Below are 14,778 nucleotides of genomic sequence, written 5' to 3'. Positions count from 1 at the left end.
ACATTTTAGGGATACACCACACACGATGTATTTGCCTTTGGACTTCTATTCCTAATTTCTGACTCTTCTTGACGAAATTGCAGTCAACATGCTTAGTCCTTACTTCTGATAACAACCTTTGGATGAATGCTTAGAAATAAAAGCAGTGGGTCCAAGGATGTCAACATTTTAAATTCTCTTGGCTCTTATGGCCAAGTTTTTGCTCCTCTTGGCCTTTCCCCGGCAGTGAATGAGTGCCTGACTCACCACTGAGATTACATGAAATATTACCATGAAAAGCCCTGCCAATTAGATATGGGAAAACTGTTTTAATATGCTTTGGTGCTTCTCTTGATTGCTAATCAGGATGAACAGTTTTCAAAGATTCACTTGCCATTTGTATTTTGTGAATTGTGGATTTATGCCATTTTTGTACTGTGATGCCCAGTGGTTTTATTATTAATTTACAAGTGTTACCTCCATATTAAAAATATTAGTACTTTTCTGTGTTGTTGCAAATTTTCCCAGTCTGTCATTTAGTTTTGCTTATGGTTATTTTTCATGTTTTACAGGTAGAGAATTTTTAATTTTTAGCTGGCAAATTTATCCATCTTTCTCACAGTGATTTTAGAAAGTGGTTCCCTGCTTTGATAGCTGAGACCTATTATTCTATGTTTTCTTGGAGTGTTTTGGCTTTATTTTTTATATTTAACTCATCTGGACTTGAATTGATCTTGGGATAAGCTGTGACATACAATTCTAACCATTTTTCTAGAAAGTTATCAATTATCTTAGTAGCATGTATAGTGTTATTTTTTTCTAACTTGTGAAACCACCCTGGTCATACATTAAATTTTTATAGGATGTTTCCCGATTATATCTGCTCTATATCTCTTATCTAGCTATTGAGGCTTCCACTTATGCGTCACTTAAATTTTTTTCCCCATAGATTAGAGCATGTTTTAGTATCAGGTAGAGTTCCTCTTTATCATTCTTTTGTCAAACAATTCTGGTTTTTTCTGATCACCTATTAATGTAAATCAGTTCTCATAAATCAGAATCATCTGCAAAATAAAATTCTGTTAGAATGTTGATTGGAATTTCATTAAACAAATATTAATTTAGGAGTGCAGGAACAATCTGGGGCTTCCCAGGTGGCTTAGTGGTAAAGAATGCACCTGCCCATGTAGGAGATGAGGATTTGGTCGCTGGGTCGGGAAGATTCCCTGGAGAAGGAAATGGCAACCCACTACAGTATTCTTGCCTGGAGAATCCCATGGATGGAGGAGCCTGGCGGTGGCTCCATGGGGTGGAAGAGAGTCGGACATGACTTACTGACTGAACAAGAACACTTTGCTTATAAGGAGGTAGGATATGTTAATAGAACCCCAACAGGGGAAGTGATGGGCTGGACCATGCTGAATGTCTGAATGCATGGACTTCTGTAGAGGACAGCCTTTCATCATGCGTCTACTAGAGTGGGGAGACTTGTTCTCAAACAGGGATAGCCGACATCCAGGGAGAAGGGATGCAGATGGCATATCCCCTTCTGTCCCTCTTGCTGGCGTGGGTTCAAGTCCCACTGAAAAGAGGTCTCAAGGTAGAATTAATGGACTTACTTTCAAGAGTAACCCTCTAGGGTGTGGGGGCCCACTTATCTGCTTAGGGGGTCAGGTGACAAACCTGAGCAGGACCCGGGAGGGGGGACCCCGCCGCCCCACCCCCAGTGAACCCAGAACCCTGCCCACTCTCAGGCATTTTCCTGCTGGACAATTTCCTCAGCAGTAGGTATGGGTCCCTCAAGGCACTGGGGAGGACAGGTCATGGGTACAGCAGGGCAGGGAGGAAGTGTCTTTTTGCTGATGACACCCAAACTGACATGTTCAGCTGAACATCAGACTCTTATTTTAAAATTAATTTAATTATTTGGCTGTGCCAAGACTTAGTTGCGGCACGCTGACCTTTAGTTGAGGCATGTGGGATCTAGTTCCCTGACTAGGGATGGAACCCAGGCCCCCCTGCATTGGGAGTGCTGAGTCTTAGCCACTGGACCACCAGGGACATCCCTGGAAAATCAGGTTCTTGATTTTCCCCTTCAAACATGGGTTCCCTCTTTCTCAAGTTCTTCATCTCCACCAATGGCTCTATCATGGCACACTTGGGCCAAAATGCTCTTCACCCCAACCCCAAATTAATCCACCAGCAATCCTGCTGACTGTCTTCAAAATAAACCAGTATCAGACCACTTCCACCTCTCCCTGCCTTGCGTAAGCCACGTCCATCTCCCGGCTGGAAACCTCCCACGGGCCTCCTGCTTCCTTCCTCTCTGGAGCAGCAGAGGAATTTTTTTCAGCTTCTTGATGGGCTTTATTTATGGTTCGAAATTCATTTTGGTACTGAAAAGGGCTTAAATGTTTTTTTTAACCTGCAAAGTTCTTTTTAATTGAAGTATAGTTGCTGTATAATATTATATAAATTACAGGTGTACAACACAGTGATTCACAATTATTAAAGGTTATGCTTCATTTATAGTTATTATAGCTATATTCTACACTGTACAATATATCCTTGTAGCTTATTTTATGCTTAATAGTTTGTACCCCCTAATCTCTTACTCCTTCCTATCTTGCCTCTCTCCCTTCCCTCTCCCACTGGTAACTACTAATTTGTTCTCTGTGAGTCTACTTCTTCTTTGGTATTTTCACTGATTTGTTGTATATTTTAGATTCCACATATAATTGATATTATACAGTGTTTGTCTTTCTCTCTCTGACTTATTTCACTTTAGCATAATACCCTCCAAGTCCATCCATGGTGCTGCAAATGGCAAAATTTCATTATTTTTATGGGTGAGTAATATTCCATTGTGTGTGTGTGTACAGCACATCTTCTTTATCCATTCATCTGTTGCTTCTATATCTTGGCTACTGGAAATAATGCTGCTACGAACATTGGGGTGCATGTATCTTTTCAAATTAGTGTTTTGCTTTTTTAAAGAAATATACTCAGAAGTGGAATTGCTGGGTCAAATGGTAGTTCTATTTTTAGTTTTTGAGAAACATCCATACTATTTTCAACAGTGGCTATATCAATTAACATTCCCACCAACAGTGTATGAGGGTTCCCTTTTCTTCACATCCTTGCCAACATTTGTTATTTGTGTTCTTTTTGATGAGAGTCATGCAGAAGGAGATTTTAAGATAGTACTTTTTAATATTCAAAATTTACTTATATAAATAAGTAAAGAGGAAGAGGCAGGAGAGAGTGTCTATCCATTTTCTCCTAATATAGCAGCTACTGGCCACATGTGGCTCTTTAAATTTATATTAAAATTAAATAAAATTTAAACTCCGGTTTTCATTTGTACCAGCCATATGTCAAGTGCTCAGTAACAACACCTGGCTGGTGGCTATTGTATTAAGCAGTGTGGGACATTGCCCTTATTGAGGCACCTTCTACTGGGCGGTGCTGTTCTAGAATATAAGCTCCACAAAGGCAGGAACTCGTCACTGTGGTCTCCCTGGAGCCTAGACCTATACTCAGTCTGTAGTATGCTTTCCGTAAAGATTGGTTGAATGTTAAAGTAACTGCAGGATGGCTACCCGTGGGAACTGCTACTGATGCAGATGCATGAAGTATGGGAAGATCTCTCATGGATGCTCAGTAATGAGTATGTGTGCACACAAGCACGCCTGCACTTGCAAGTAGGTGCATGCATGTTGCATGTGTTTGTGTGCATGCCCATGTGTCTATGCATGTGTGAAGGTATGTTGAGTGTACACCAGGGTTTATGTGATGGAGGAAATCTTTATGGGAAAGGAGGTACCCAGTTCTGCAGGGGGTATCACTGATACAGCAGAATGTGGCCAAATTTGCACCCACTAGCCAAGAGGCTTGGGTCTTTGAATTATGAATTTTAAAAGAGAGGGAGCAAAAGGAGACTTTTCTGCTGCAAAACAAAGAAATGAGGCAGAAATATGTTCAGGGGAGAGAAGAGACTTTTTTTTCACAGAAACTCCTCATATCTAGAATTATTTAAATCTGTTGACAAGTGAGGCCAAGAAATGAGCCAAATAGTGGTGAAATATCCTAAAAGCTTTTTGATGTTCTAAAAACTGTGGTTCAGAATAGACGATATCTTCTAAAATGTATTTGGCAACCAGGGATCCAAACCACAGCAGATTAAAAAGAAGGAAAGATGAAGAAAGGAAAGAGAGGGGTGGGGAGGGCTCATAAAACAGTGAGTCTTTGAAGCATTCCTCTCCCAGGGTTCTCCCCGTGGAGCTGCAAGAACCACTACCCTTGGAAGAGTAATCTGGGCACAACAAGGGGGAGAGTGTCTGCAGAGCGGTAGAGAGTTGGCGTCTGTCTTTCTGAAAGTCTGTGAGCCACCAGTGAGAGGTCAGGACTAGTGCCATGAGGCCAGCCACTCGCCAGCATGAGGGCTGCGTATTTCTGGCCAGGTTTTCAGGTTCAGGTGTGCACTGGCCTAAGTTAGCAAAAAAGAATGAATGCGTGCAGGCATGCATGCGTATTTATTTTTTTAGGACAGATGGGGTGCTGTGTTCCCCCGACCCCTTGTGAGCCCCAAGTGGAGAAGTTACAACCTTCCGCCAACCTGTTATCCTCTTCCTCACTATCTGGTCCGCCATGCCCATCGGTTTGCCTTATGAGTCTGTGTGAATGCCCACGGGCTTTCATCTCTGGGGACCGTCTTCCAACTCTGCCTTCTGTGCTGTTATCAAGTCTCTCAGGTTGGGTTGTGTCTTACTCCCCACTGGATAGTGTGTTATTGTATCAAGTGTTCTTATCAGGTCTGCCTTTAGTTTCTTTTATGCTTTATTTTATCCATTTGGAGTTGTAGTTATTAACTACAGGACAGAAACAAAATAACAATCTATAGACTACATGTGAGCTATAAAAACTGTTGATACAATGAACACTGTGTATCATCACCCAATATAGGGAAAAAAGATTACAAATACCTTTGAAGTTCCTTCTTTGCCTGTATCACTTCCCATCCCCCTCTCTTCCCTCCTAGGGGTGAAAACTATCCTGAATTTTATGTTAATCATTCTGCAGCATTTGTTTACAATTTCTCCACATGCTTGTGTCTTTTAAAAAATTTTTGGCTGCACCTCGCAACATGTGGGACCTCAGTTCCTCGAGCAGGGATTGAACCTGTGCTCCCTGCATTGGAAGGCAGAATCTCAACTGCTGGACTGCCAGCAAAGCCCAGCTTGTGTCTTTAAATTGTAATATACGGCTAACACTTTCATCAGTAATGTATGAGCTTAATAAGGAACAATTTACATATCCTAAAATCCACCTATTGTGATGGTATGGTTCAATGATTTTTGGGGGTAAATTTGTAAGGTTGTACAACCATCACCACTCTCATTTTAGAATATTTCCCCTCTCTCCAAAAAAGATTCCTAGGGCCCTTTTGCTGTCATGAAAAAAAAAAAAAACAAAACAAAAACACTCTAGTTGCTATGAAATGTATCTCATTGTGGTTTTAATTTTCATTTCCTAATGAATATTGATATTAAGCATTTTTCATGTCAGTGACTATTCATCTGTCTTCTTTTGTGCAATGTCTTTTCAAGTCTTTGGCCTGTTTTTAAAGTTGCGTTACTTGTCTTTTTATTATTGATTAGTAGGATTCCTTATAGATTCTGTATATGAGTCCCTGGTTAGAGATATGTATCATGGGTGGGATAATTTGAGAGAATAGCACTGAAACATGTATATTATCATATGTGAAACAGATCGCCAGTCCAGGTTTGATGCATGAGACAGGGTGCTCAGGGCTGGTGCACTGGGATGACCCTGAGGGATGGGATGGGGATGGAGGTGGGAAGGGGGTTCAGGATGGGGGACACATGTACATCCATGGCTGATTCAGGTCAATGTATGGCAAAAACCACTACAATACTGTAAAGTAATTAGCTTCCAATTAAAATAAATAAATTAATTTAAAAAAGAAAAGAATTCCACAATGCCCAAAGAGCAAATCTCTCAAACTGTCTTTCAAGGATCTTTAAAATGTAGTGTGCAGAGGGAGGTGGGGGGGTGTTCAGGAAGATGGGGAACACATATATACCTGTGGCCGATTCATGTTGATGTATGGCAAAACCATCACAATACTGTAGTTATTCTCCAATTAAAATAAAGTAATTTTTAAAATGTGGGGGAAAAAAAAAAAGACTGCTGAGAGAAGTTAAAAGTGAAAGTCGCTCAGTCATGTCTGACTCTTTGCAACCTCATGGGCTATACAGTTCATGGAATTCTCCAGGCCAGAATACTGGATTGGGAAGCTGTTTTCTTCTTAAGGGGATCTTCCCAACCTCGGGATTGAACCTAGGTCTCCCGTGTTGCAGGCAGATTCTTTACCAGCTGAGCCATCAGGGAGGGAAATTAAAGATCTAAATAAATGTAAAGACATGCAGTGTTCATGGATTGGACAATTTGATGTTATTAAGGTATCCGCTCTCTGTAAATTTATCTATAGCTCACAATCCTAAATTCCAAGAGCAGTTTTGAAGAAACTGATGAGTTGACTGTAAAACATATGACAATTCAAGGTACCTAGAAGAACCTTTTGGTACTGAAAAAGAACAAAAAAAAGAACAAAAAGGTACCTAGAAGTGCCTTTTGGTACTGAAAAAGAACAAAGTTGGGGGCTATAAACTAATTTCAAGACTTCCTATTAAGCAACAGTAATCAATTCAGTATGGTTTTGATACAAGAATAAACTATTAGGTGAATACAGCAGAATAGGACATAAAAAAAATCCACATTTATGGTCAGTTAATTTTTGAACAAGTCAGTTCCATAGGAGAAAGTCTTTTTTTTTTAAATGCTGAGAGCATAACTGAATATCCATATGAAAAAGAAAAGAATTCAACTCCTACCTCACAGTATATGCAAAAAATGAGTTAACAATAGATCAGAGACCTAAATACAGTGCTAGAACCATGAGACTTCCAGAGAAAACATAAGATGACATCTTTGAGACTTGGGTAGATAAAATGTGAGACAACAAAAAATATATACTTAAAAGTGTTTGCTTCCTGCTCAGAGTTCCTAAATTCCTTGGAATTTCCTGGGCCATAGGAATGTCTTTTGTTCTAATGAGGTGACTCTTGATGGACTGCTGGATGGGAGCTGGTCACCCAAAAGACAAAGCCATGATCAGAAGCATAGAACTTTTGGTCCAACTCACATTCTCTGGACAGAGTCTGGAAGCTGAGTTAGTGATTGGTCATGCCTACTTGATGAAGCCTTTATAACAATCCTCAAAGTACAAGATTGTGGCGTTTTCTGGGTTGATGAACATATGGAGGCGCCAGAGGAGTGATGCTGGGAGGAACATGGAAGTTTGAGCCCCTTCCCACATTCCCTGCTCTGTGTCTCTCTTCCATCTGGCTGTTCCTAAGTTGTATTTATATATATATATATATATATATATATATATATATAAAACAAACCAGTAATCTAGTAAGTAAACTGTTTTCCTGAACTGCTCTAGCAAATTAATTCATTAAAATTAATTAAAGAAGGAGGTCATGGAAACTTCCAGTTGATAGAGTCATCAGAAGCACAGGGGACAACCTGGACTTCCGACTGGCATCTAAAGTTGGGCAGGGAAGTCCTGGAGGACTGAATCCTCACCCTGTAGAACCTGGCATTATCTCCAGGTAGACAGTGTCAGAACTGAGTTAAATTATAGGACACCAACTGATGTCACAGAGAATTACTTGGCGGGGGTGGGGGTGGGGGTGGGAGGTGGCTCACACATTTGTTAACCAGAGGTGTCAGAAGTACTGTCTTCCGTGTGAGCATCATAAGAGAAGAATTAACAAGTCAAATGAACCAAAATTTCTGCTTAGCATGCGTATTTAAAATGCACATCAAAACTCCAACACAGTCCCTTCTGTGGTGGGTGCTGAGTATGACAACAGACTGGCTCCATGCCACGGGCCTTGCTCTGGACCAGCTTCCCAGCGGATCTGAACTGGGCACAGGCGAGTTGTATACCAACCTGCAAAGACTCCAAAGCAGCACTGAGTGGTCCCCGGGGTTGGCAGGGGGAGCCTCAGAGGCAACTGCTGCCCTTGGAGGGGTGACCCAAGCAGATCAAAACATCTTAAGATCCTGGAGCCCAGAAGGAGAGGAGAGGTGAGAAGTGGCCTTCCTCTGGGACTTCTCCATCGTGCCTCTTTCTGTCTTGAATCCCACCCCTCACATGACTGCTAAGAGCATCACACATGCCTGTTACATGGAAGGGGAGCCCTACCACCGAGGACAGACTCCTGCCTCCTCTGTCTGTTTTTGCCATTGACTGGATTTTCCTTTTCTCCACCGTGGCATTTATCACACCCCACAAGGAAACCCAACAGCAAGTGAGAGACGACACCACCTTGAAATAGATAAGATGTAAGGAAAATGGCCGGCCTGTGTAGACAGTTACGGAGAACTCGCTTCTGGCTGTCTATGCAGGGCTCTCCCTTCACTGCTCAGAGCTTCTTCCATCATCATCTTTCTGTTGCGAGGGGAGTGCAATTTGATTAGAGCCCTGTTAACTGAGTATGGGTTTGGACTAGAACCTTGTGGATATGGAGCATACAATGATGAAGAAACCATGGGTTCTTGTCCTCAAGGAGTTCACAGCTGGTGTAGTAGTCAGCTCAGGCTGCCATGACAAATTACACAGATAGTAGGGCTTAAACCACAGAAGTTGATTTCTCTTGGTTCTGGAGGCTGGAAGTCCAGGACCAAGGTGTCTGCAGAGTTACTGTCTTCTGAAGCCTCTCCCCTTGGTTGCAGATGGCCCGCTTCTCGCTGTCCCCTCCCGCGGTCTCCCTTCCACGTGCACCTGTCTCCTAATCTCCTCTTCTTATGAAGACACCAGTCAGATTGGACTATGGCCCCCACTGCGGACTTCATTTAAGGTGACTTAAGTGAGCCTGCTGGGCTACAGTCCATGGGGTTGCAAAGAATCAGACATGACTGAACACACACACACACTCCCCTTTAAAAAACCTATCTCCAAACATAGCCACATTCTGAAGGTTTGGATTCCAACATATGAATCTGGGGATGGGGAATAATTCAGCTCTTCCCAACTTAGCAGGGCAGGGCCGTCTGAACACCCCTCGATGGCACACAATGACTTATGTATGCAGTCGTCGCATCCTGCCCAAGAGCCTACGTCAGGCACTGTGGGTGCCGAGGATGCAGGAGCGAGCAGACAGGAGTCTCTGCTCTTGAGGAGCTCACGTTCATGAAATGAGCGGGCAGAAGCTGACGCTGAAAAGCATGATGGAGAAAAGTCAGGCAGCGAAGATGGGGGCAGCGGGGAGTGGGGAGGTCTGAGATTTTTAAATTTTACTTTGTTGGAGTATAGTTGATTTACAATGCTACTTTACATATATATATATACATATATATATATACACACACACACACACATATATATATATATATATATATACACACACATACATTCTTTTTCACATTCTTTTCCATTATGGTTTGTCACAGGATATTGAATATAGTTCTGTGCTATATTGTATATCCCTGTGTGATACAGTAAGACCTTGCTGTTATCCATTCTATATTATAATTTGCATCTGCTAATCCCATACTCCTAATTCACTCCTCCCTTAACCCCCTCTCCCTTGGCACAAACCAGTCTGTTCTCTATGTCCCTGATTATGTTTTTGTCTCATAGATAAGTTCATTTGTGTCATATTTTAGATTTCACATATAAGTGATATCATAGGGTATTTGTCTTTCTCTTTTGACTTACATCACTCAGTATGACAATCTCTAGGTCTGTCCATGTTGCTGCAAATGGCATTATTTCATTCTTTTTTTGTTTGGCTGGGTAGAAATCCAATGTATATAGGCACCACATCTTTATTCATCTGTTGGTGGACATTTACATTGTTTCCAAGTCTTGGTATTATAAATAGTGCTGCTATGAACACTGGGGTGCATATATCTTTTCATAGTTTTCTTCAGCTATACGCCCAGGAGTGGGGTTGCTGGATTATATGGGAACTATATTTTTAGCTTTGTGAGGAATCACCACACTTTCCACAGTGGCTGCACTAGTATTGGAAGGTTCCTGTTTTTTTATACCCTCTCCAATATTTGTTGTCTGTATACTTTTTAATGATTCTGGCCGGTGTGAAGTGCTATCTCATTGTAGTTTTGATTTGCATTTCTAATTAATGATGTTGAACATCTTTTCATGTGCCTGATGTCCATCTGTATGTCTTTTTTGAAGAAATGTCTATATAGGTTTTCTTCCCATGTTTTGGTTAGTTTTGTTTTCTTGATATTTAGTTGTATGAGTTGTTCGTATATTTTGGAAATTAAGCCTTTGCTGGTGGCATCACTTGGAAATGTTTTCTCCCATTCTGCAGGTATCTTTTCATTTTATAGTTTCTTCTGCTGTGCAAAAACTTACAAGTTTGATTAGGTCCCATTTGTTTAGTTTTTCTTTTATTTCTGTTGCCTTGGGAATCTGAGGCAGGGCTCCAAAGGCAGAGTTGGATCCTGCCAGGCACAGAGAAGGGTAATGATTCTGATCAGAGGAACACAGTACTCCCAAGCAGAGGATGCAGTCAGAAGGAAACATCAGAGGAATGAAAAGGACTGAAACTAAAGGGCAGGTGTGATGGCAGCCTCGAGGCACCTGATAAGTCAGCTTCGGCAAAATTGTGAATGGCATGCTGCCATTGAATGCCATGCTGAAGAGGCGGGGTTTCATTCTGCTGGTGAAGGAGTGGTGAGGCCTTTTAGGCAGGATCATGGAAGCAGCAGGGGCTGGGAGATAAGTTTGAGGGGTGGGGATGGCAGGGAAACATTAATGAGGGTAGGCACATTAATGAGGGTAAGAACCCCCAGGCTAAGCATCAGGCATCATCTTTACTAGCCCAAGTTCAATAGTCAGAGTAAAGTCTGCTAAGAGACACCCCTTCCTCCAGCCTTTAAGCTTGTTCCTTACGTAGATGTTGAGGGCTCCTTACTTTCTGTCCGGACTTTCTCTCACTCATTTTGGACTTCCTTCTCCACCAAGGAGTGGCTGGATGATTTGGGTTTAAATATGGCACAATGGATTCTCCCTTAATCATTTTCTCGATAACAATGATGGTGAATATTCACTGAAGGCTTAGTATGAGCCGAGTGCTGTGTGTTTCATTTCTCTGGAACCCTGTGTAGACACTGAAGCTCAGAGAGGTTAAGGGGAGTGGCCATAATCACACAGCCTAGAGCAGCAGAGTTGGGATACAGCTCTTTGCTGCAGACAAATCACCTGGAGATCTTGTTAAAATACAGATTCAGGAAGTCTGGGGCGGGACTGACACTCTGCCTTGCTAACAAGCTCCCAGGTAAGGCTGACACTGCATGTGTGGAACCTGGAGCAGAAGGCTCTGTCAGCCTCTCCAGGTGAGCACCTTCCCACTGGCACCCCCTCGGTCTCCCTCCTCCCCATCACCCTGCTCATTTCCAGACACAGGGAATTAGTATTTCCTGACCTTTCCCTATGAGTGACCTGGGGCCCTCAGGGGAGGAAAAATGGGTCATACTGTCAGATCAGTCCCTGGAAACTCTTTGCAAGGTGGCTGGCATGCAGCCTAGCCGTCAGATGAGGGAAATGTCCGGGCCTTGAGCTCCCTAGGGGAGGCACTGGGGCAGGTGAAGAGTCAGGCCACAGAGGTCTCCAGCCCGAGGTGAGTGGAGGAGCCTGGGCCTTTCAGGGAGGACACACGTGCCGCTCTCAAGGAATCACACCTTCGGGCTCTGGCAGGACGCCACTTCTTATTTCAGAACTTTCACCAGGGCTGTCAGAGGAAATTACAGGACTGTCTCTGAGCTTTCAAAGGAAGCATCTTGTCAGGACATCAAAGCCCAGAAGGATGCTTTTAGCTTTGCTGGGTCTTCTGACAGAGCTGTTAGCAGCTTCCACTGCAGTTCATCAAGGGTAAATCTTTTGTGTCTGTGTGTGTGATTGTTCCTTTATGTCTTAAAGTCACAACACTCTCCTTGCAGCACCGCACCCCAGGAGAAGGAAATCTGATGGGAATGTATGTTGTGGTGGTGATGGTGGTGGGGGGTGGGGGCGCGTGGGTGGAGAAAGGAATGGGATGCTGGGATCTTGGGTTTTGCTCTAAGCTCCCAGCTCCCTCCTCATCTGTCTCCATCCTTGCCTCCATTTGTCTCATCTGTTAAACGGGAGAGGCTTTTGAAATGTCACTGGTGACCCTAGGTTAATTCTTGACCTTTACTGATTTCTCCCCAGCTTAACTTTAAATCTAAACTTGAATTCTGGGTGTGGGCCTATGGGGTGGCTCCCTAACCATCAGATACCATCTGGGGTGCTTTGTCCAGAGCCCCAGTCCAGACTTATTAAACTCAAGCATCCAGGAGAAGGCCCAAGAATCTGCATTTCTAGCAATCAGCCAGGTTTGATGGCATCAGTGGCCTCTCCTGATTCAGAAGTGGTTGGGCCCAAGCCAACCCTGCACTGTGAAGATGGGAAATGTTCCTTGCTGTGTTCTGTGCTGGACTAGCATGAATTAGCAAGCTCCCCTGGGAAATGACAGTTTGGAGGACAACACAAAAATAGGGGAAGAATTGTAGAAAGTAATGATGCTGGAAGAGAAAAGGATGCTGGCACTGGATAATGGAGTGTAAGACATCCTTAGAATCAACAGCGTGGGCAGTAGCAGAGTCGTGGCTGGAGAGGTGAGTTTTAAGGAGCTACTTCCCATTAGCTGTGTTTGTGCTTAACTTTTATTGTTCAGTTTCTCTCTTTTTTTTTTTTAAAGAAGGGTTTGCTGATCTGGTTAAGTGTAGGTGGATAACGTAGTAACAAGATGCCATTTACATGTAAAATCTTCATTATTCCCACAACATCAATAGACAGTAATGCTCTCCATTTCACAGATGAGGAAACTGAGGCTCAGAGAGGTTAGCTTGCTGGCTGAGGAGGGTGGAGCCCAGATCACCCTTGGCTCTGCACTCATTGCTGGGTCCCAGTAACACACAGCTGCTAATGGTTAGTTATTATATTTCCTGACACTGAGTCTATAAATGAGGTTTCTCACAAGTTTCGAGTGGATCTTCCCCACTGGGGGTGTTCAAAGGAGTAAGATTTTTGATTGAATTGTAATGTCTTTCTCAACTCGCTACACTGAGACACTGTCTTATAGGAAGAAGGGCCTGCAAGGTCTCCTGCAGCCAAAATATTTCCATGGATGAAATGAAGCTCCTGAAATGAAACAGTGACATTAGAGAGGAGACCCAGTGTGTTCAGGGCGGTAAGGCTGTAGACAAAATCGTGACATGAGCGTCACCATGTCTTTGGGTGATGCTGAGAGGAGGCTGGTGTCCTACTAGCAGTGGTAGGAGTGGGGACTCGAGGCGGGGGAGTGAGTCTTCAGAGACAAAGAAGCCAGATCCATTATCAGCCCCGTGTGAGCCTGGGGCCCAGACTTTACTTGTTACTCAAAGCAATGAATTTCCAAGCTCAGACTCCCTCGGCTCTTCACTAGGTGAGGGGAAGGGGCCACGGGCTGGAACCAGGCTTCTGATTTGAATCCTGGTTCTGCCACTTACTCATAGGAGTCTGCCCTGCTCTGGCCACAGCCGGGATGCCCACCGCCCAAGGCCCCAAACCCACAGGCGGCCTGGATAATGCCAACTGCAGCACGCTCATTTCCCTTGGCCAACCTCAGTTCTGCAACTGTGAAATGGGTGAACTTCCACCTCCACCGCAGATTGGACTGAAAGAGACCCTTTAACGCTGACTCTGTCTGGGTACCTAGAAGGGTGACTTTAGCCAGTGAGCTAGCTTTAATCGCTTCCATCAGTGGTGAGGGACTTGGCAGAGTGAGGTTCACAGGTACCCTTCTGCCCCTGCCCCTCCCTCGGTTGCCCCCTCAGGGCATTCTTTCCCCTACAGCTCCTCTCAGCTGCCAACCCCCGTGCCAGGGGTTGTGTGTTTACACCAGTTCACCTCACCTGAGTCATGCTGCTGCATCATCTCTTTACTCATCTTTTGTTCACGCAGATAGAAATTTCTATGGCAACTGTGCAGTCTTTTTAGTTCTCCCAACTTTGCCTGTGTGAGAAGATTTTGCTTTCTATCTTGCCGAGAAGATCATGATCACTTTCTTCCCCATCTCCACACTCATCTCTCTTCTCTCTACCTCAGAGTGGGTAGCGGGTCTCCCTGTTATAAGGTAACACCTCCAGCTGACCCCCAGGCCTGCCGTCTGCTCCCCAGGGACTCCAGCCTAGCACTCATTGGCACCCTCCACTCTTATCTCCCTTCACTGGATCCCCTCCCTTTGGGTTATGATCACTTCAGCTTGCCATTTCCCTAAAAAAGTAGACAAAGCAAGACAAATGTGGTAAGCAACAGCAAAGTTCTCAAAGGTGCTCAATTCCACCATCACCTACCCAGTATTATGCTAACTCTTGCTTCCTGGGGCAGAGAGACTCCCCAGTGCAAGAGACTGGCTTTCTGGGTCTGGGGCCACCACTGATTGGTGTGTGGGTCTGGACAAGTCACACCATTCCTCTGAAGCCTCAGCCTTTCTATCTAATCTGGGGATGAAAATGGTACCCACGTCGAAGGGTGATGAGGGTACCCAGTGAGAGTGAGCAGTCGGGGGAGAAGGGAGAAATACAGGATGAGATGGTTTGATGGCATCACCGACTCAATGGACATGAGTTTGAGCAAACTCCCGCAAATAGTGAAGGACAGGGAAGCCT

At 43.9% G+C, this 14,778-nt stretch overlaps 1 protein-coding gene across 2 annotated transcripts in view; it reads right to left on the bottom strand.

Annotated features, from left to right (window-relative positions):
- The window catches only part of ZHX2 (zinc fingers and homeoboxes 2), a 177,198-nt gene that overhangs the window by 20,495 nt on the left and 141,925 nt on the right, over positions 1 to 14,778 (bottom strand). Inside the window, exon 3 of one of the 2 annotated variants that reach the window (XM_043483065.1) lies at positions 8,027 to 8,139. The exons of the other annotated variant lie outside the window; for it this stretch is intronic. The gene's annotated coding sequence lies outside the window, so the exon portion shown is untranslated. The remainder of the gene's footprint in view (positions 1 to 8,026; positions 8,140 to 14,778) is intronic. 2 annotated transcript variants of the gene reach the window in all.

The sequence above is a fragment of the Cervus canadensis genome, chromosome 12 (assembly GCF_019320065.1).
Source record: "Cervus canadensis isolate Bull #8, Minnesota chromosome 12, ASM1932006v1, whole genome shotgun sequence".
Lineage (NCBI taxonomy): Eukaryota > Metazoa > Chordata > Mammalia > Artiodactyla > Cervidae > Cervus > Cervus canadensis.
This window is presented reverse-complemented; position numbering and strand designations above follow the sequence as displayed.